The sequence below is a fragment of the Bacillus rossius genome, chromosome 2 (assembly GCF_032445375.1).
Source record: "Bacillus rossius redtenbacheri isolate Brsri chromosome 2, Brsri_v3, whole genome shotgun sequence".
NCBI lineage: Eukaryota > Metazoa > Arthropoda > Insecta > Phasmatodea > Bacillidae > Bacillus > Bacillus rossius.
Window position 1 is genome coordinate 12,068,604 of NC_086331.1, and position 22,282 is coordinate 12,090,885.

At 40.8% G+C, this 22,282-nt stretch overlaps 1 protein-coding gene across 1 annotated transcript in view; it reads right to left on the reverse strand.

Annotated features, from left to right (window-relative positions):
* The window catches only part of LOC134528837 (BRD4-interacting chromatin-remodeling complex-associated protein-like), a 242,869-nt gene extending 223,023 nt beyond the window's left edge, over window positions 1–19,846 (reverse strand). The window contains exon 1 of the mRNA XM_063362503.1: window positions 19,651–19,846. The gene's annotated coding sequence lies outside the window, so the exon portion shown is untranslated. The remainder of the gene's footprint in view (window positions 1–19,650) is intronic.
* Between the last annotated feature and the right edge of the window lie 2,436 nt (window positions 19,847–22,282).

Here is a 22,282-nt window from a genome sequence, read left to right on the forward strand (position 1 = left end):
TTTAGACCATTTACTAAAAATCACACACAAAATTGAAGGTAAACTAAACTATTTTTTATTAGAAATGTTCAATATGTGCACCTTTAGTTGTACGGCACACATCCAAACTAAAGTACAATTCTTCCCGCACTTTGGTTAACACGTACGGGGTAATGGAAGCAATAGTCTCTTTAATTCAGTGTCTCAACTCTTGGAAATTATTAGGTAGCGGCGGAAGGTATACACGATATTTTATAAAGCCCTAAAAGAAAAAATCGCATGGTGTTAAGTCAGGTGAACGTGGAGGCCAGCGAAAAAGAGCTCTGTCGTCTCGACCATTACGACCAATCCGACGGTCAGGGACTTCGACGATTGAACTTTAAACGAAACGCACGTTGAACTTAAATTACTGATACAGGCTTAGTAAACTGCAGAATACGCTCAGGAGTCGCCATTTTGCGTAGGTGGCGCTGCAAGCGAGAAAACAACAAAGCATCACTCGCGCTTACGCTTATCTAAAACTGTTTTGAGTCACTCTTTAATTGTGACCATGAACCAAAAATCTACAACGCTTACAGTTGATGCTATTAAAATTTACAACTGGAACATTCTTTTATGGACATAATGTGTTATATGTGTATTCGAGACTGCCATTTATCACAATGTTAATGATGGGTTGCACTACGATTAGCGTCGTTAGTTCGCAGGCCGCCGCGAGAAAGAAGGTGAGTTGCCAGACCTGTCAATGTGACCGTGGCCACTGGAGTGTGTTCCCTGAGCAGTAACCAGTTGCAGTCTACGTGTTGGCACGAATCAGTTCATGTCGCTCATGGTGTCGTTTAAGCATAATTTATCTAATCTTGTTAACGGGGTGCCTCCCATTTCAGGTCATGATATATTCATATTAATCACTGATCAACTTTTAGACTTTTTCAATTGTTTAACTTTCACGAAATGAAAACCATATACAGCGCATACTTGTTTGCATAATTAGCTGCCAAAGTTACATTTGTAACGTTTTTGGGTTGTACAAATAAGGAGAACGTAATTTATTGCAGAACTGAAACTTTTTAAGGTTTAACTGCAATGCCACTGGCTACTTCATGATACGGTTTGCATTTCTAACACAAAAACTCATTTCATGTTTCTTGGCTGTCAAAATCGTAACAAATTTGAGAATTTTGAAATGCCAGGTAAAATTAATTAATATTTTCTGAAAGAAATTCAAACCATTTCTTGAAGTAGCCAGTGGCATTGCAGTTAAACCTGAATAGTTTCAGTTCTGCAATAAATTAAATTCTCCTTATTTGTACAACCCAGAAACGTTAAAAATGTAACTTTGGCAGCTAATTATGCAAAAAGTATGCGCTGTAGGTATATATATTTTTCATTTCGTGAAAGTTAAAAAATTGAAAAACGTCTACACGTTTATCTGTAATTACTGTAAATATAAAATCTTGACCTGAAATGGGAGGCACCCCCTTAATACTAGAAAGCAATTCATGGAATTGAAGGCACTGGGACAACACAAAGTATAAATGCTCTGGTAAGAATCAGATCCCAGTATAACTGCTAACACTATTTTGTAGTGATACAGTGGTATGCCAGTTCACGACGAGATAGGTGATTAGTGGGGGCAAGAGGCAAGACACACATCAAGACCAGTTTCACATATCATATAGTGAACAAGAATTCAATAAATGCCCAACTTAGCGAGAGAATAATTAAATTTGAGTTTTCTGTGTGTAGCTAACTATATTTTTTTTTTTTCATTGCCTTGAATACATAACGAGTTGTTATTTCAGTAGAGACCTACTAGCGTTTTGCTTTTATATCAAATACTGGATTGTAACTTAATTATAATTGTATGAAAACATTAAAACAAATAATTGAATTTAAATATCAGATTGCGGGTAATAATTTTAATGGACGGTAGGAAATACCTAAACAAGCAACTTTTCTCAGCCAACATACGACAGGAAACTAAATCCTGCAAGGTTATCTATAGTTGAAACAAAACCAGTAAACACAGACAAACAACTCTGAACAACACAGCGACAGACTGATGACACTAAACACCGACAACAAAGCGACCATGCGAACCCAGCTATGGAATTGAACAGGTGTTCTGCCAACACAGGCGGACACAGTACCTATGCTTCCCAAGGCATTTTACATTTGGCATCGGCGTGTTTTGGATTTTGTCTTGTTTACTGTGTTTTGTGGTAACTACTCCTCACTATCGGAGCTAGTGATGGTCTCTACTCCTCACTGCCGGAGCTAGTGATGATATCTACTCCTCACTATCGGGGATAGTGATGCTCTAAACTCCTCACTACCAGGCTAGTGATTCTCACCACTCCTCACAACCTGAGCTAGTGATGCTCACTACTCCTCACTACCGGAATTAGTGATGCTCTCTACTACTCACTACCGGAGTTAGTCATGCTATCTACTCCTCACTACCGGAGATAGTGATGCTCACTACATCTCACTACCGTGGCTAGTAATGCTCACTACTCCTCACTACCGGGGCTAGTGAAGCTCACTACCCCTCACTACTGGAGCTAGTGATGCTCACTACTCCTCACTACCGGAGATAGTGATACTCATTACCGGATATAGTGAGCCTCACTATCGGATATAGTGATGCTCTCTACTCACTACCGGAGACAGTGATGCTCACTATCGGAGCTAGTGATGCTCACTACCGGAGATATTTATGCTCACTACTCCTCACTGCCGGAGCTAGTGAGTATAACTTGAGAACCCAGCTGCAAGTAGCGTCGTGTGTCAAAAAATATTTTAATAAAAATAAAACAAACTGGAAAAATCCATGTAACACCTAAAGCACTGTCCCAACACCGGCTGTTCTCGAAAGCAAAGTGTGAAAGTTTAAAAGTTTTTAAACAAAGTTGAATAAGGCGAGGAATCAGATCAGCAGTGTTAACCTTTACCACATAACTTTTATTTACCAAATCAAATATAACTCTGTTTGCTGTATTTTGAATACATCACACCTTGTACAACTTACCTTAAATATTTACAAAGTTAAAATTAAGTATTAATACCTTGTTAGCGTTAACACCCACTAAACAGCTATAAGATAAGACATTAAAAATAACAGTATAAAAAACAAAACAAAATGGAATAAGAATTACGATTACGTAACATTAGGCTACATACGTTTACAAATGGTAAAAAAAAAAAAATTCAATATCGCCCGGGCCTCGATTTCATTATCACAGTCCAATTTTATACGGCACGGGTGCATAGTTTAGTTTCAACTAACCTTCCTTGATTTTCGCAGCCTAAACCTTCGTTCTCGGTAAATTATCAGTAAGGGACCGGAAAAATTCGCCGGTTCAATGACCTGTAGGATGAACTCCATAGTTCTACGTACACTCGGTCAAATGTCACCTACTCATTGGCTGCTGTCTTGTGAGACCTCCCAACGTAGCAGCCTGTAATTCGATACAGCTTTGGTTGAGTGTTTCTCATTGGCCCAGAGTCATCCAGGTGAGTTGTGAGCCAATACCAGAGGCAGCACTGAGGTATAACTATTTGAATTTTAGCCTATCGCGAAATGAATTCGCGAATTTTTCCGGTCTCTAATTATCAGTAGAGACCTGCAAAATTCGCGGATTCATTTCGTGATATGCTTCAATTCTAATAATTATACCTAAGCGCTGCTTCTACCACTGGTTCACTGTTAATCTGGAGGACTGAGGGCCAGTTAGAGACCCTCACTCACAGAAGTGTCGAATCACAGGCCACCCAGTCAAGACGACTCACAAGTCAACAGCCAATGAACAGTTGGCATTTGCCCGAGTGTGTAGAGTGTAGTAGTCTATCCTGGAGGTCAATGAATCGGCGAATTTTGCAGGTCTCTAATTATCAGGTATCTTGATGGGAATATATATTTGCTTTTGGAAGTTACTACACCATTAACTTTTTTTCACAGCTGGCGAAAGTACGGAACAACTGGAAAATATTGCGTTCGTGCAGCGGGGACAACGGTCAAGAAAGACGCAAATAAACCACTGCATGTAGTTCTTCGGCAGGGACTTTACGTCAAGGTCGAAGGTGACTGACTCGGTAGTCGTGGTGAGGTGATGAGGAGGGGGGGAGGGGGGGAAGGAGCCGAATTCGCGCGCCATTTTAGCACACTCCGAGCCAAGGTCGTGCCGTTCGCAGCACGCGCCGAGCCGAAGGCGTGTGACGTCATACCGGCGCTCAACTGTCACGTACTGTCCGAACAGGGGGCGCAAGGGGACGCGCCCCTACGCCGAAATACCACAACGCCGAAATGCCAAATTGACCACAATGCCGACAGCTAGAAAACTGCTGTGTACCACAACGCCTAAATACACTAACGGCGAAAAATGTCATTGCTTAGCAATGGCGTATGTCCAAAAGCCTACATCAAGTCACACACAAACTCATTCAGTTGTTATTTCGGCGTTGTGGTACACAGCAGTTTTCAAGCTGTCGGCGTTGTGGTCAATTTTGACATTCGGCGTTATGGTATTTCGGCGTTATTGGTATATTTCGGCGTTGTGGTAACGACCCCAGCCCCGCCCCCTCACGTGTCCCTGCTCTGTGGACTGGCGTCTGGCCACGCCCCAGTCGTCTCCACACACGACAGTGATCGCTATTAAGGGTGCCTTCCGTTTCAGGTCACGATTTTATATTCATACTAGCTGCCCGACCCGGCTTCGCACGGCTATACTAATGGAAAAAAATTAAGCCACATCACCCATTTACAGTAATGGTAAATAATAAAAACATCAGTGAAAATTTATTACAATGCTGTATAATGTACCGGAGAGAAAATAAATAGCACCGATGGTTTCCCGACTCGTGCACGCAACGTATAACTGATGTACCCGTACTTCGCTACGGCAGTCTACAGGCAGATCACTCTTGCGCCGCTCATTATACTTGCCCCTCCTTGTGGGTACGCCACTGCCGCGCGATGCCCGTTGCCATGGAGACGCAGAAGGCATGAACAATGCAAAATCCTGTTGCCTTGTTTTAACCACCCATGGGATCTAATTTTCGGAAAATGTCATCCTGCGTAACATAAGGAACATTACTGTGAAGTTTCAAGTCTGTAAAATATAAATACTTGAAAAAAAAGGGTAATTTTTGATATTTAGATACCAGCTAAATTTCAACGGTGATGAGGACTGCACTTACAATGAAATAGTCGTTGTCATAGAGACGAATGAACCATCAACAAAGCAACAGCCGTTGCCATGGTGATTTCCTACCAAAAAATGGAAATTTTGATATATTACCCCTCCCCCCCCTCAACCCTCCGAAACTCCCCTTGGGATCGGATTTCCGCAGAATCCGTTCTTAGTGAGCGTCTACATCACAAAATGAATAATTATGCTAAATTTCAAGTCAATTGGGTTTATAGTTTTAGAGATCTCGTGATGAGCGAGTCAGTGAGTGGTATTTCGCTTTTATAAATCGCAATAAATTAAAATTGCGACTATAATTTGAGATTTAAACTATCCTATCTCTCAAGTTGGATCGAACTGCACATGGTGTGCGAATTTTATTATAATCGGTTAAGTGGTTTAGGAGTCCATTGAGGACAAACATTGTGACACGAGATTTATATATATTAAGATTAATCACTGATCAACTTGTAGACTTTTTCAATTGTTTAACTTTCACGAAATGGAAAATTTTATACAGTGCATACTTTTTTGCATAATTAGCTGCCAAAGTTACATTTTTTACCGTTTTTGGGTTGTACAAATAGGGAGAATTTAATTTATTGCAGAACTGAAACTTTTTAGTTTTAACTGAAATGCCACTGGCTACTTCATGATATGGTTTGAATTTCTATCACAAAAAAAATTATTTCATGTTTCTCGGCTGTTAATATCGTAACAAATTTGAGAATATTGAATGCCAGGTAAAATTAATTAAAATTTTCTGAAATAAATTCAAATCATTTCTGCGCCTATCCGGACACACACACGGTGCACAGAGCTTCAGGAAAAACAACGCGATTTCAAAACTACTCAAGATATCCGAGTGGGGTGTGCTTACGAAAAGCATTTAAGAGTTCGTTGAGTGCCGAAAAGTACTTTTGATTTCGGATTAAGTTTTTAAACTGTAATTTTAGAAGAGTTAAAATGGCTAAAACGCAAGTTTTCAGAGTAATTTTTAGGCGTAAAACAACCGGTACAGATTCTTGAAAGCACTTAAGGGACTTGCATTACACCTTTACCTTCATTTCTCCGCAATATGATGTTGCGGTCACCGCTCAAATTTTACAGTTGTCATGTGACGACGAGAAGACTGCGCGCCAGTCCAGAGGAGACACCGCGCTAGAAGCACCAGCGAGCGTCGCGCTTATCATCCCGCCTCACCAACACACATACACCCCTGACGAGGCGGGCCCCTTAGTGCTTTGCTCAAAATTCTCTTCGCCCAGTCAGCTACGTTGTGGTGCAAAAAAAACTATTTTGTAGCAAACAGTGTTAACAGCAAATTACGCAAAAAAAGTGATTACCTACAAAACATTTTTAGTGACTACAGTTTATTCATTTTTAACAACGAAATATTTGTCAGCTTGGACTTAATCTATTTAAATGAATATTTCAACGACATAATTTTTGACGTGACGTCTAATAAATTTATGAACGTCGGCTGCACGCACGAAAAAGTGTCCCGTTACGCTCATTGTTCCGTTACGCTGTGTCCCGTTACGCTCTTTGTTCCGTTACGCTGTGTCCCGTTACGCTCTTTGTGCCGTTACGCTGTGTTACGTTACGTTGTCGGCAAGTGCAGTAATAATAGGTTATGTTACAATTGACTAAAAAATTATGGTGATTCATATAATTGATGATATATATTTGATTACAGTTTAATTATACGAAAAATTGTTCATTATTATATTTAAACTTTGTAGCTAAATGCCAATTTTTAAAATTAATTACAAGTCATCTACACGTGAACTGTTTCGTCGACTGTTTATAAAGTGAAGTGAAAAGTTAATTGGTTTTCATTGCTTATTACAACAATTTCGGCAATAAAGTTTAATTATTCTTGCACATTAAAAATCTGTTTACTAGTATAATTTCAAGTATTTATTATTTTATTAATAAAATAAAAAAGATTCAATTTTATTCATAAAAGAATGCAATCATTTCATCAATGTTTTGTTATGACGTTGTCACGTTAAACTATCGTCCGTAAACCGACTTTACAGACAACCAATTTTTAGTTTAATTTTTTTATTAATTTTTTTACCCAGTGTTGTGAATGTTACGGCGACTTTACTAAAAGACACACTTACTGTTGGAGAGAATGTGTTAGTAGCGCAAGTCAGCCTTGCTTGCCATGAACCACAAACCTTTCACTGGCGACTCTCTCTCTCTCTCTCTCTCTCTCTCTCTCACACACACTATATTCCTTTTTATCTCTCTACCTCTCTCACTATGTATCTATATCAAGCTCTCTATATCTCACTCTATGCTCTCATCTCTCTACCACTTGTGTAAATTTGTATTTAAGGGTAGGTGTATCCAACTATTGTTATTTTTTTTTGTTCACAGAAACGTGGCACTTCTCACGGTGTTATTCCTCAAAGTAATGTCTCCGAAGTCTAGCTTATTTAATTGGTAGATACCGGAAAAATTCGCTAATTCATTTCGCGATAGGCTAAAATACAAATAGTTATACCTCAGTGTTGCCTCTGCCATTGGCTCAAAACTCACCTGGATGACTCTGGGCCAATGAGAAACGCCCGAATAAAAGCTTTATCGAATCACAGGCTGTTACGTTGGGACGTCTTACAAGACAGCAGCCAATGAGTGGGTGGCATTTGACCGAGTGTACGTAGAACTATGGAGTTCATCATGCAGGTCATTGAACCCGCGAATTTTTTCCGGTCCCTGTTAATTGGTGTATTGAAGGGTGATGTTTACTGTGAAAACCTTTGTTAACAATAAACATTTATTTCAAGTACTTTTGCACCACATATCTGTGATTGATAGAGACCCGTGAAATTCGCGGGTTCAATGACCTCCAGGATAGACTCCAATATCCTCTACACACTCGGGCAAATGCCAACTGTTCATTGGCTGCTGACTTGTGAGTCGTCTCGACTGGGTGGCCTGTGATTCGACACTTCTATGAGTGAGGGTCTCTAATTGGCCCTCAGTCCTCCAGATTAACAGTGAACCAATGACAGAAGCAACACTAAGGTATAATTATTTGAATTTTAGCATAACACGAAATGAACCCGCGAATTTCACGGGTTTCTAGTGATTAATAGGGACTGGAAAATTTCGCGGTTTGAATGACCTCTAGGATAGACTCCACAATCCTCTATGTACGCGGGAATATTACACCAGCTCATTGGCTACTGACTCGTGACACCTGCTAAATGGGATGCTTATGATTCGATACTTCTTACGTTCAGGGTCATTCATTGGCTCACAGTCCTTCAGGCAAACTGTGTTCCAATCACTGAAGCGGCAATAAGTTACACACACTTGGATTCTGGCCTATCGCGAAATGAACCTGCGAATTTCTCCTGTCTCTAGTGATTGAAAATCTTGCCCTGCCGTCCCTCTTCTCCGGACAGGAGGTAACAGTGTACAAGTACACTTCAGGAGGGTGGGAAACTGTGGGTGGATGGCCAGGGCCGAAGCCAACAGCCCACGTGGAGTAGGCTCGTAACTGGGCGGACGTTCGTTACTCTCTTTCCGGTGGGTCAATGCCTGCCACGGGCCGGGGCCCTGTGAGCCGCGTGGGCAGCGGACCCCGAGTCAGTGAACGCCATAAGCACTCGAGAACTCAGGGAGTGTGAACTCTTGCCATAGGCAGCTTGTGACGGGAAGCCTTCTTTTCACAGACGAGAGAGCCACACGCGAAGTTCCCCGAAGTTCATACTAGCTTTTTTTTTTCCGTTCTATCTCATTCACCATTGTTAGAGCCACGGAAATTTCGCGGATTCATTTAGTCGTAAGCTAGAATGCAAACCTCCACACTGTCGCACTGTGCTCATGATTGGACCGCAGTTATCTGGACACGCCCCTCTACGACCGTGAGCCAACGATGTCCAGCTAGGAGAGAAGTAAGCGAATCAGGTAGTGCCAAATAACCAGGATAAAAATGTACTCGCTAAGAAATCAACCAATGGGAAAGTAAACATGGGTCGAGCACACCTATAAATTTGAATTCTATCCTGAGGCAAGAGGAATCCGCGAAATTTCCGGGACTCTAACCATTGTATATACCGGTGTGTCATTAAATTTTGCTGTCAATTAGGATAGGTAAGCTTCATTATAAATACTTTAAAACATTGTGGATGGTTGGTTATATTAGGTAAGTATAGCTACATTAAAAATACTGTAAAATCATTTTATGGTTGCTTAGCAAATAACTTTTTAATATGGTGCTATCCAGGGCTAGGAAACCGTTTACATGATATCACAGTATCTTTAATGTAGCTATCCTAACCAAATCAACCGTCCACAATGTTTTGAAGTACTTATAATGTAGCTATCCTAACCAAATCAACCGTCCACAATGTTTTGAAGTACTTATAATGTAGCTAACCTAACCTAATTGACCATTAGTTATCATGAGTTGTCCAAAATAAACATTCACGGAATATGGGGCGTCCGGAGAATATTTGTGGAAGACAAAGACTTCCTAGATTTTATACGGTATGAAAAATATACAAATCCACGAAGTACGTTTCTTCAATTGGGTATTTTCCTCTAAAAAACAATTACAAATAAATACATTTGCCTTGTTTATGGTCTTTCCTTTTATCAACACCGCCATATTTATTTACAATGAACAAAAAAACACCCGAAGATGCACGATCGGGCGTTTGGCTCTCTCGTCTGTGAAAAGAAGGCTGCCCGCTTGTGACAGCGAGGTTCAGACTGTGCTCAAGTGAACTCTGGATCAAAATGACTTCATCGACCGGAGACCGAATCAGACGAGCGAGATGCCTACCCACCAGCAACGAAGACGTTGGCAATAAACACAGCAGCCAGCAGCCGGCGAGTTGGGGACTCGCCGGGCGAGTTGTCTTGCGGAGGCGACGCCACAGAGAACTCACTGCGGTGCCTGAACGAGTCCCCTCTACCAGCGAGTGTGTGTCTCCCAGCGCATCAGGAGGAGAGCGGACCAAGGTTTGCGACAATCAGCCTCCCGTTTCAGATCATCATTTTATAATCACAGTAATAGCAGATAAACTTTTATACTTTTGACGTGACAGCGTCTAATAAATCGATGAACGCCGGCTGCACGCACGAAAAAGTGTCTCGTTACGCAAATTGTTCCGTTACGCTGTGTCCCGTTACGCTCATTGTTCTGTTACGCTGTGTCCCGTTACGCTCATTGTACGATTGCGCCGCATCTAGATATCTCTATTCCACTCGACTGTTTATAAAGTGAAGTGAAAAGTTCATGTGGTTTTCATTGCTTATTACAACAACAATTTCGGCAATAAAGTTTAATTATTCTTGCATTTTAAAAATCTGATTACTAGTATAATTTCAAGTATTTGTTATTTTATTATTAAAATAAAAATGATTCAATTTTATTCATAAAAGTATACCATCATTTCATCAATGTTTTGTTATGACGTCACGTTCAACTATCGTCCGTAAACCGACTTTACAGACAACCAATTTTTTTGATTGTTTTTACTTTCACGAAATGAAAAAAATATATACATCGCATACGTTTTGCATTTAATTAATGCCAAATTTACATTTTAAAAGATTTTGGACTGTACAAATAAGAACCCACTGGAAAACAGGAATAAAACTTTTTTTGTTTTAACTTAAATGCTACTGACTACTTCATGATATGGTTTGTATTGTTTAACGGTCAAAATCCTAACAAATTTTAGAATTTTGAAATGCCAGTAAAAATTAAATTATATATATTTTTTTTTAAGTCTTCCCTTTTCCTGAAGTATCCAGTAGCATTGCAGTTAAACCTAAAAAGTTTTAGTCCTGTTTTCCAGTTAGTTCTCCTCATTTTTACAGCCCAAAAACGTTAAAAATGTAACTTTGGCGGCAAATTATGCAAAATGTAAGAGATGTATATATTTTTTTATTTCGCGAAAGTTAAACCATTTAAAAAGTCTACGAGTTAGTCTGCGATTACTGCAAATATAAAATCATGACCTGAAATGGGAGGCTCCCCAAGGAGAGGAAGCGAGTAAAGACGTCCCTTGTAGCCATGTAACTCGGTGGCGAGTTCAATAGCATTTTAATGTATCTTACAGAGGAACTCGCTCTGTCGGTAACGAGTAGCAATTTGAGCGGTTTGAGCAAAAAAAACTTTATAGGGTCGCCCACTAAGCTTTTCAAGTGTTCTATTCCGTATTCTTGAGGTGCTTTTGTTGATTTGTACATGCCATTGTCACTTTTGAAAACTGTAGGTACATGTGTCATGAGAACGGCGATACAGTTATTTACGAAAACTAATGTTTAAATGTGAAGATTGTATGTAGTTCACGTTGAATCAAGCCAGTAGCTGTGGAGACAAATGAAAAATGCTCGTTATTGTAGGGAAATGAATTAAACTCTAGTTATTAGATTTATGTTTTTTGCCCTTCATTCACAGATTGACCAGCGTTTAATTATGAACTGAATAGTTGTATTTTGAGGATTGTTAGCTATAATAATAAGTGAAATGATACTTTGAGTGCTGTTAATTCGGGTTCACCTGTATTCCTTTAAATCGTTGTTGAACTCAGACTACAGAAACATACGTACAGGAAAGGTCTTGTCTTCACATCCACAAGCTAGTACAGTTGTACACCGGGGCAGTTATTGCAGTTATTTCCGTAGTTTCGCATCAGTGTGTGACTCAAAGCAATTGTTATGATGTAATGTTATGAGATTGCATGTGATATACCATTAATAATAAAAAAACTATTCAGTAAATAACGTGTGTTATAAAGGGCACATGTCTTGGAGGTAATTGGTGTGTAGATATAGTTAAATTGCGACCAAAAATGTTATATTATATGGTTTTCTTAACTAATTAGTTCTCAGATTTTTTACAGAAGCCTACATATGTAACTATATTGTATTCATTAAACTACGATACACAAAAAGAAAAGAAACATAATTCCATGAGTTGTTTTTACTGCACTAATTAAAATAACGTAATAATTGTTCTGATTGAACACATTAAACAACACTGCTAAACCACACGTAAAAAATACCGTACCACAATTTTTATTCTTCAGATTGTCCAAGTAGTTATGGTATTAATACTACTACTACTATGATTTCATAAGAGAAATATTTTGATTTCCGAAAAGGTCCAAGCCAATGAAATGAAAGTGGTAAACGTAACAAAAATCTCAATCGCCATACAAGTATAGACTTCTTGCAGAAAAAGAAAAGGGAAAATATTGCAGAAAAACAATTGAGTTACGAAATAGCTTCTTTGACTGACGGGAGGGGTAGTAAATGAAGGAAATCAACATATAAATCGCATTAAATACAATGTCTATGTTGTGAGGAAAATTTATGTTGGCCTCCAGGATAGACTCCAATATCATCTACACACTCGGGCAAATGCCAACTGTTCATTGGCTGTTGACTTGTGAGTCGTCTCGACTGGGTGGCCTGTGATTCGACACTTCTATGAGTGAGGGTCTCTAATTGGCCCTCAGTCCTCCAGATTAACAGTGAACCAATGACAGAAGCTGCACTAAGGTATAATTATTTGAATTTAGGCATAACACGAAATGAATCCGCGAAATTCACGGGTCTCTATCTATGACCAAGAGTCCAAATCTGGAGGGTAGCGGTCAACACCCCTCCGCCCCTCCTTCACCCAATCAGGGACATTCAGGGAACCAATGCCACCCTCTAATAAAAATCGACACAACCAATCAGCAGAGACCTGTAAAATTCGCAGATTCATTTCGCGATATGATAGAGTCCAAATACTTTTGACATTATTTTGCTTCAGTGATTGGGCCACAGTTTATCTGAAGGACTCTGGGCCAATGAAAAATTAACAGAAGAATTAGCGAATCACGATCATTCCATTCAACAGGTGTTACGAGTCGGTAATCAATAAGCAGATGTAATTTGCACGAGTGCGTAGAGGATCATGGAGTCTATCCTTTAGGGATTTGAAATCGCGAATTTTACAGGTCTCAAGCAATCAGTAACCTTCCAGAAATAAAGAAGGTCCCTTATTGTTTCTGAAACCACACATTTCCAATAAAATTAACTGAGAAGCGCATAGTTGATAAGCAAATATTTTCACTGTTCAAAAAATAAGAATTACATTACTGGATCAGATGGGCAATCGAACAGTTGGGAACTCAAGGTGTGTCACTGAAACACTTAGAAATTAGAAATGTTTGGGCATCGGTTTAGGAGGGGTGGGTTTGTTTCCTTTTGCATGCAATTCCCCTGATTGGCATGGTAAAAAAAAAGGATCCGAATTTACATCACTTTGGGAGTAATGGTAAACACTAGCCTTACAGAGAAGAAAAGCTGGTAACAAGATTCGACAATTGAACTCGTAAGCATATACTTTCGAACAGTTGGGCATCCCTTTAAAACTTAGCTACAAGTATGTGAGTAGCCTAATTGTAATTTTTAATAGTAAATGTACAAAATGTCAATTTTTCATGGATCATGTTGCAGGTAGTTTCTAAAGCAATTGGTCACGTCGTACACCAACCAACACGTGTCTACTCATCTAAAATAAGTATCATTCCAATCAGGCTGTACATCTGGGCACAGTACCACCAGCACCATAAATTATGGCAATGCTAGTATTAGTATGGGAGAGAACTTATCATCCTAACGCTGCCGGCCTAAGTAAAGCATTCGACTCAGTGGAACATGGCGTTCTAGGAAGAAAACTGCCAGTTTTCTACTGATTTCACTCGCAGGGTATTTGTTTCCAGTCTTACCTGAACAGCTTATACCAATGTGCTGTCCTCAACACTGACACTACAAAATTATTGTTTACGTTAGAATAAGTATGTATCAAATGTGAATCCGCTAATGTTTGTGTAGACATATTCATGTATTTTTTTAAAGTAAAAATACTATCAAAAGTTTAAGAGAACAATTGCTTTTACTGGTAAGTATGCCATAGCTGTTGTAATTTTACTCAATTGTATGTAAAATTTCATATGCAATAAATCCGTAAACATAATACAAGTCAGTGAATATAACTAGACTTATTTAAATTAAATATGTAGCCTATAGTAGAATTAATTGTACTTGTTACAAATGAATGTGATATTTTGTACGTACGATATGCAGTTCAAACCGATTCATTATTTCATGGTTACACAAACAGAACACATCAAATAAACTGAGTACACTGGCGAAGTAAAGAAACCCACGACTTTTAATTTCCTGTATAACGACTTGAACTTTTTAAAGAAAAAGTTTGGCTCGTTAGTAATCTTCTTCACCAAAGAAAAAAAAACTTTCCCCTTACTGATTTGTAAATGACACCTGTGCACTTGGACGTAGTTTCATGACAACTAGAGGGCATACCTCTACCGAGACTCGAACCCAGATCCGGCAGCATCTGCCTGCAATGCCAAGGTAAGCTGTCCCGAACATAGTTCACATTAACCTATCACAAAGTAATGAGAAAACCACTTGGATAACGTGTGCAACTAGAGCCTTAAAAAAAACAGTAAGCATTAGCATTTGTCAGTTCAATGAGATTTCCTCAATGTGCATTTACTTTGTCGTCGTACATCTACTCTGACTTTGAATTTGCTTATTTTTTTACAACGACGTCAGTTTGTTTATACTACTACAATTTAGTAATAAAAATATTATTTTATTCATTTAACCCTTTTATATGCGTATTTTTACATTAGTTACATACTCATGTGTAATATACACATAAATGTTTGTAATTAATGAAATAAATTCGTTTATTTTAACGAGATCTATACGTCTATTTGATTTTTATAGAATAGTTTATTTAAAATACAAATTATAGCCAACTTGTTTGAAAATAAAGTCAATATACAAATGTAGGCCTGCTTAAAATTTCTATTATTCAAATTCAATAATTTTTCTTACAGTGCGTTTATCTTCGTAGCTCCCTGTAGTAACAGAATCTGCCAGAGCTCTGTCTTGGTAAATTGTTACGTCCTGTTTTCATGATTAACTGTATATTGTATAAAAACTGACCTATATATTATCGACGCTGTTATAGTCTGGATGAACAATATACATACCATAGCAACAGAAAAAAACCCATCAATACTTAAGGTTAATGATGATCTTGCTAACCATTATAAACGGAGAAGTGCAAACAAACATGGGTTCCATATGGATAATATCCTGGGAATATTAATTGGATGTACTCATATGTAACCTAAAGGAAAGCCTATCACCGGAAAAGGTTGATATTCTGTTTTGTGACTTTATAGAAGAAATATGACATTTCACTCAATTACGTATATGGGAATAAATATACAGCAATATATGTATTTCCAAAGAAACATAACGAATAGCCTTACGCTTCTAAACATATAACCATCCGAATAAAAACACTAATAACTCCTCACTTCGACTATTGTAGAATTTCTTTTCTTTACCTAACACATGAATTAGCTCCAGCATCTGTAATGCACTGAAAAGAAATCACCTGACTGTCAAAAAACACACCTGCACAGAACCACTTAATGAGACACTCACTGGCACCTGAGCAGTTTCTAGGTGGGTGTCTGAGTGTTGTAAGTCACTGCACAGAAGCCACCTGACTGCCAAACAACACTGCCTGCAGAATACCACTTCATGAGACACTCACTGGCACCTGAGCAGTTTCTAGGTGGGTGTCTGAGTGTTGTAAGTCACTGCACAGAAGCCACCTGACAGCCAAACAACACTGCCTGCAGAATACCACTTCATGAGACACTCACTGGCACCTGAGCAGTTTCTAGGTGGGTTTCTGAATGTTGGAAGTCACTGCACAGAGCCACCTGACAGCCAAACAACACTGCCTGCAGAATACCACTTCATGAGACACTCACTGGCACCTGAGCAGTTTCTAGGTGGGTTTCTGAATGTTGGAAGTCACTGCACAGAGCCACCTGACTGCCAAACAACACTGCCTGCAGAATACCACTTCATGAGACACTCACTGGCACCTGAGCAGTTTCTAGGTGGGTTTCTGAATGTTGGAAGTCACTGCACAGAGCCACCTGACAGCCAAACAACACTGCCTGCAAAATACCACTTCATGAGACACTCACTGGCACCTGAGCAGTTTCTAGGTGGGTGTCTGAGTGTTGTAAGTCACTGCACAGAAGCCACCTGACAGCCAAACAACACTGCCTGCAGAATACCACTTCATGAGACACTCACTGGCACCTGAGCAGTTTCTAGGTGGGTGTCTGAGTGTTGTAAGTCACTGCACAGAAGCCACCTGACTGCCAAACAACACTGCCTGCAGAATACCACTTCATGAGACACTCACTGGCACCTGAGCAGTTTCTAGGTGGGTGTCTGAGTGTTGTAAGTCACTGCACAGAAGCCACCTGACAGCCAAAAACACTGCCTGCAGAATACCACTTCATGAGACACTCACTGGCACCTGAGCAGTTTCTAGGTGGGTGTCTGAGTGTTGTAAGTCACTGCACAGAAGCCACCTGACTGCCAAACAACACTGCCTGCAGAATACCACTTCATGAGACACTCACTGGCACCTGAGCAGTTTCTAGGTGGGTGTCTGAGTGTTGTAAGTCACTGCACAGAAGCCACCTGACAGCCAAACAACACTGCCTGCAGAATACCACTTCATGAGACACTCACTGGCACCTGAGCAGTTTCTAGGTGGGTGTCTGAGTGTTGTAAGTCATTGCACAGAAGCCACCTGACAGCCAAACAACACTGCCTGCAGAATACCACTTCATGAGACACTCACTGGCACCTGAGCAGTTTCTAGGTGGGTTTCTGAGTGTTGTAAGTCACTGCACAGAAGCCACCTGACTGCCAAACAACACTGCCTGCAGAATACCACTTCATGAGACACTCACTGGCACCTGAGCAGTTTCCAGGTGGGTGTCTGAGTGTTGTAAGTCACTGCACAGAAGCCACCTGACTGCCAAACAGCACTGCCTGCAGAATACCACTTCATGAGACACTCACTGGCACCTGAGCAGTTTCTAGGTGGGTGTCTGAGTGTTCAAGTCACTGCACAGAAGCCACCTGACAGCCAAACAACACTGCCTGCAGAATACCACTTCATGAGACACTCACTGGCACCTGAGCAGTTTCTAGGTGGGTGTCTGAGTGTTCAAGTCACTGCACAGAAGCCACCTGACTGCCAAACAACACTGCCTGCAGAATACCACTTCATGAAACACCCACTGGCATTTGAGCAGTTTCTAGGTGGGTGTCTGAATGTTGGAAGTCACTGCACAGAAGCCACCTGACATTCAGCTGTTCGCGAGACATAAAATTCAAATTTTAGGTACATGTCCGATTAGAATTGATCTATACTTGGTGAGAAGTTACTCACTGCTGTGTTACTTTGTTACAATTAAGTTGGCCAACTTGCCAACAAACTGGCATATTATTATTATTTCGGCAGCAGAGAAAGTTGGCTCACTAGGCTGCAAAGTCGAGCAGGTTTTCAAGCTCTACGGAGCTGGGGAACTGTGCAGCCATCGTACCGCGTGAATGCTGACGTATCACGCCGGTGTGAAAAACCAAAGCCTTTCCGCAATGGTCGAAATAAGAAAAACAAACGTCTTGAGGGTTCACTTATATGTTGTACGACGTTCACACTACATTCAGGACCTATCGTAGATTTAGCTCACTGGAACGCAATGTACACAATCATCTTTCATTTGCGGCTTCTCTTAGACTTACATAGTATCTAGCACGATTCAAAATATAGGCCTAGGTGTTTTCCAATATCGGGGGTTCAAACAAAAACATTTGTCAACGAAAATTAACGTCTTCCCTAGAAAATGCTTTCAATATTTATTTTTGTATCAGATTAAGGTAGTGCGTAAAAAAGTACTGCATTTCTTATTTGAGATGGCATTTAAAAAGACTGGTAGGTTAAAATGATTAAAAGTAATGCCACGCTTGTGCAATTTCGGTTTTCGAAGTAAGGTAGGCCTAACTATAACATGCCTAAAACATCGCTGTAAAAAACTAACAGAACCAAAAACATAGTTGAACTATCCGTAATCAGTTTTAAACATAGAGCCTACGAAACCGTCGCATGTCGTAAAAACATAGCATAAGAGTCCCCCTTTGTAAACCATAGCAAGACACCAACTTTCTTACGTTTCGACTTGCTTAGCGGCCTTCTTTTAAGTGATTATCTTAAAACGTTTAAATATGTGAGTATTATACGACTAGAAGTCTAGGATTATCTGTTTTGTTTCTTCATAGGGTTTTTCAGTTGTTAGTTTACCTTTTACGCTAAGAAATAATTTTTTTTTAATCAGGTTTTAGAGAATATTACAAATATATTATAAACATAAACTCTCAAAAGTGTGTCTGGAAAGTAAATCTTTTACAGCATTTTAATGATTTCAAGATGTGGGGCTAACGATAGATAACGTAGGGCCTTCGTGTTTCATAAACATCCTAATGTTGTTGCATAGTTACGTATTGTGCTTCCGTAAGTTTGTAAACTAATTCTAATATCTCAGCGGCAGCTTAATATGTTATACACAATTCTGTCCGAAATTTAATATAAATCAAGCCCTGATAATTCTGTGATTTAACATTAGTTGTCGATACAATTCAGAAATATATAACTTATTTTTTTCAAAATGAAAAGAATTGCTTTGTGGAAGAAAAAAAGAATGAGCCGTTCTACTAAACGAACGTGAGAAAAGTCATAGCAGACTTATTTTCGTGTTGGAGCACCTCAGAATTCGTTCTCGTTAACAAAAGATGCGCTTCATAATTATGAGGTAGGTAGCTTTCACTTCCTCGTTGGCGAAAGCACGGGTTTAAAAAGAGCGCAAAAAAAAAGAAAAGAGGTCTGACAAACCCTTGGGTCTCAGAAGGGGCCGCAGTCCTTCCACCGCTTCCCTTCCCAGGAGAACACATCCCTTCAGGCCTTTCAAGCAGCCCCCAATTTAATACTTGTGACCCCCTTCCCCGCGGGCTGAATGACGACACTGGCAGTGGTACCAACGCCACTTCCACAAACTGCCTCCGAGGGCAGCCGAAACGAACGCTGCAGAGGGGAGAACCGGAGAAGAGCGCGAGCGTGCGAGAGGGAGAAGGAGAAACGAGGGGAGGACAACGGAGCAAAAGTGGCAGAAGTGGAGAGACTGGGTCGCGCTGCAAGCATTATGTGCAGAGGGGAACAACAGGCGACCTGACAAAGCTCCATGTTGGAAAATAACGGTATTGCTGGCTCCAGGCTGATTCGCGGTTAACAACCTGAATCTGTGACGCGAGTGCGATAATCGCAACCTCATTGCACGCAACGGCCGATGATACCATCACTTCAGCACATATGTTGCGGCTTTAAATTTCGTTACGACGCCACGACCGCCAAATAGACATCCCCCCTCCCTTGTGAAGTGGTGACGCGGGCTGGTCTCACTGCAAACAACCAGAGCAAGCGTGCGAAGTTGTGTACGTGGCCGCAACGAAGCCCAGAGCTGCTACTGACCTTGTCTCTCACGTCTTCCGTCTTCCAGTATCCAAGGGAGTTGCGCGCGCACACTGCATTGCCGCCACGTTGCCGCACCGAAACTTTCACCGAGCACTTTCACAGACACCACCGCACACGGGCTGCGACCCAGCCACTCGCGCCGCGCGCAACAACACGCCTTGCCTTCCTGCACGCGCACACGAACTCAACTAGCCGCGGACCCCTCAGACCTTCGCCAGTTTCTACAAAAGTCCTCGTTTCCCCCTCCCACCCCCGCTCCTGCCGTGGTCTCTTTTACTGCTCTTTCTCTCTCCCCTACTTCCCCCCCTGGCCCTGCTGGTGGGTCCTCCCCCCCCTTCGGCCGGGCCGACCAATCACACAGCCATGACGTCACTCGCCGGCTCCACAGGGGGAAAGGGGAAGTGCCGAAGGAGGGGAATGAGGTCTGATCCAGGTGCAAAGTCCCACCAGCTTTCATTATTCAAACACGCCACTGGCTGCGTGCTAAACTAGGCCATGTGGCGGCGTCGCCTGGCTCGTGCTAGCTCGCCCTAGCTCGCCCTAGCTCGTGGACTGCAGCAATGAAAGGCGGAAGCCATCGAAGCCCCAGTCAAAAGCCCTGATAGCTTAGATCCACGGCTGGTCGGGAAGAAAGCTATATTTCTATGTCTAGGTAGCCTATATTATTTGGCACACGGAAACATTTCAATCTTATGGTGGCGCTGTAGTTCAACTATTTTCCATATGCAAATGTGATATTACCTGTTTTTACCATCATTAAAAAAAAAACATATTTGGCTAATCCTGTTAAATGTACACGCCGAAGAAAATATATAACTTACATGAATTTACACGTATTCGTTAATTTTTTAAGCTCTTGAGATTCACCAAATCACCAAACCAATTCACATAGATTCAGTGTGAGGTAAGTAACTTGAATGTTATTTTCATTTTTGATGCTGCTGGACTTTCTGCTAACCTGGAAGTTACCTTACAAACCTACGTTCCAGTTTATTTTCTTATCAGAGAGTAGTTTGCCATGGTCTGCAGCAAGGAACTGTCCGTGCGTCAGCCTGGAGTGAGTCTGGACATCCTGGAAAACCAGAATAAGGATGCCTCCTGTACAGGGACTTGAACCTGGTCCAGAGATTTGCTTCTTTCAATTTTTTTTTTTAATTTTCAAACCAAGAAAAAATAATAACCAAAAACCAATTAAATGCCAAGTCTATTGTACAGGTCTAGCACTATAAAACGTAATCTAAGTAGGTAATGTTATGTTATATAGTAAATAAACAGTTGTTAATGAATGAATGTGCCAGTTAATCTGGTAGCTTTCAAGCCCATATAGATAGCGTCCATAATAGTTTATCAGTAGGGGCAGAAAAATTTCGCGAAAAAAATCTGAACGCCTACTAGACTGCAACAAGGTATATCCAAACCAGCGGTTTCTTCCTTGTGATTGGCGGCCGTCTGCGAGAGATGTCGTTGCCTTGTTTGCACGAGCCACTAAAGACGAGTTTGCTTCCACACTGAATTAGTGTGATTGGTTGTTGTAACAATCGACATGCACCTCAAAGTAACTCACCCAATCACGAAACACAGACTATGCTACAGTGTTTTAACTTCCAGCTACTCTCGGGATCTTTTTGCGAAATTTTCATGGCCCTAGTTATCAGTAGGGGCAGGATGTTTTCGCGAAAAGTTCTGAACACTTATTAGACTGCAACAATGCATACCCGCGCCTGTGGTTTCTTCCTTGTGATTGGCGGCCGTCTGCGAGAGAAGTCGTTGCCTTATTTGACCGAGCCACTCAGGACGCTGATTCCGCACTGAATCACTGTGATTGGTGTTGTTACAATCGATATGTACCTGGGAGAAACTCGCCCAATCACGAAACACAGACGATGCTACATTGTTTTAACTTTCATCTAGTCTCGAAATCTTTTCGCGAAATCTGCATGCCCCTATTTATCAGCGGTCAGCGTTTTACCATCTACCACATTTTCAGACGAAGTTTTTTTTATAATCAGTTTTTTTCGAGCGGCTCAAGGCACGTATAGTGAGTAAGCGAGTGCTTGTCCCAGTAAGCACGTTTACCTACTTGCTTGAGCCAGTAAGCACGTTAACTTACTTGCTTGTCCCAGAAACCACATCACTGCCCGTTGGTGCTCTTGGGGTGAATGTTCAATGTCTCCTCGTCTGTGAGGTCATAATCTTCGTCCAGTTCCTCACTGTTTTCGCGATGATACAGCCCGTCGATCTGTGGCATGTCAAATCTGTTTTCACCCCACTGGTAAAGCGCATCACTTTATATATATGTTTATATGTGTATATATATATGTATATATATATAGTGCGCTGTTACAGTTACATCGTGGTGAAACTCGAATGCCGTGGCATGTAAGTAGAGACCCGAAAAATTCGCGGGTTCAATGACCTCCAGGATATACTCCAATATCCTCTACACACACGGGCAAATGCCAACTGTTCATTGGCTGCTGACTTGTGAGTCGTCTCGTCTGGGTGGCCTGTGATTCGACACTTCTATGAGTGAGGGTCTCTAATTGGCCCTCAGTCCTCCAGATTAACAGTTAACCAATGACAGAAGCAGCACTAAGGTATAATTATTTGAATTTTAGCATAACACGAA